Below are 1,761 nucleotides of genomic sequence, written 5' to 3'. Positions count from 1 at the left end.
ACTTCATATACTATGTTTAAATTATGTAAAGTCACTCTGTAAGATCTTTTTGGCATTTATATAGTTTAAGCAGCCAATTTAAATGAAATGTTGTAGAATCATCACCTCTATAACTTTCACGTCTTTGACAGTGGTACTGATTTCTGTACTTTCTTCAGGAAGAGATGCTGCTTTTTAGTTTGCTATGGTGATTTTGCTAGCGGTAGGGAGCAAAACTTGCACTTAATCTTTTCTACATAATTAAGAGAGGAAAACTGAAAAAAAAAATTCCAACTCATTATCTTTGAGCCAGAACTGACTCATAGCTGACTCTCCAGTTGGTTTTCCAAGGTACAGGTAAAGATTGCCCATCTTTCTTCATGGGGCTGCTGATGGATTCCAATTGCTTACCTTTGGATTGGCACTGCACTCTCTGCCAACTAGGCTACCAGAGTTCCTGATAAAATAGTTTTCATGAATCAGGAAACCAACGTAGGATTGGTTTATCACAAATTATGTGATACATGGATGTATAGATTTATATATTCTCTGTATGTATTCCAGATTAAAACAAGCTTGGAAGCAGGACTGGCATCCACTTCCAAAATAACTTGCCTCCAGAAACTCTATGAATGCAGAGAAACGATGAAAGTTATACAAGTGTTCAGGTCTTTCATTCATAGAATCACTATGCGTTGTCTATGACTCAACAGCACCTAACAACAACAGTGCACCCAACAAGGAAAATAACCGTATGTACTTGGTACCATGTGAATGTTATTGCATCAGATTACTGCTTCTTTTAGATAACATTTATAAGCCATATTATACCCAGAGTCTAGGCTGGCATATGAGGAAGTGAGGTAGCTTGGAACTAGCATTCTTTCAAAAGTAGAATCAAGTAAATTCTAGAAAACCTGAAAATTATTTTTCTTTTCTCCATACACTCACAAATGGCTTCAGATCACTTTAGAGAGGACTTGGAGCAAAATGACACTGTGTATTTGTGCTCATAGTGAAGGGTCCTTCCCCAAAGAGCCCAGGCTCCTGCTCAATGAAGGAACTAGTAGTCCACAAGATGGATTAGGGCCATGAATCATGATCCTGCTTACTTCAGTCAGGTTTATGTCTACTTACCTATTTACATAAGTCTAGATTCCTCCTCTCAATGGAGCCCTGGTGGCACAATTAGTAAATTCTCTGCTACAATCAAAAGACTGAGTTGCAGATTGAGCTCACCCAGAGGCTCTACAATACAATGACCTGGTAATCTGTTCCCATAAAGGTTATAACCTAGAAAACCCTAGAAAAACTAGACATTTCCCATTAAGATTACATCCTAGAAAATCTAGTAAAATTCCGCTTTGTCATTTGTGGTCACTGTGAGTAAAAGTTAACTCAGCAGCACTCAAGAACAATAAAGCTATTTATTTTATTCCTAGGATTTATTCCCTCAAGAAAATGATTATTGAACAGCATAGAAAGCCACAGTAATCAGAACACTCTATGTGCCACTCTGTTAATCATTTATGACAATTGGCTTACCTGTGGAGGATGAAGTGCTACCACCTGGCCTCTACTGTAGTATGAGTGATTATTATTATTCTAGTTGTGCCTAATTACATGCTGGCATCTTTCACAATTACATGTGGCCTTCAAAAGATAGACTCCAAAGAGTTTTTCATAACCATTTATGCACTTGTTATGCATCAGAGAGTTGGACAATGACTAGGGAGGATAGAAGGAGAATTGACGCCTTTGAGCTGTGGTGCTGGAGAAGAG

This window comes from Elephantulus edwardii, unplaced genomic scaffold (genome assembly GCF_000299155.1).
Source record: "Elephantulus edwardii isolate Elephantulus edwardi_28Jun2011 unplaced genomic scaffold, EleEdw1.0 scaffold00164, whole genome shotgun sequence".
Classification (NCBI taxonomy): domain Eukaryota; kingdom Metazoa; phylum Chordata; class Mammalia; order Macroscelidea; family Macroscelididae; genus Elephantulus; species Elephantulus edwardii.
The sequence above is the reverse complement of the archived record's forward strand: the minus strand, read 5'-3'. Positions refer to the sequence as shown.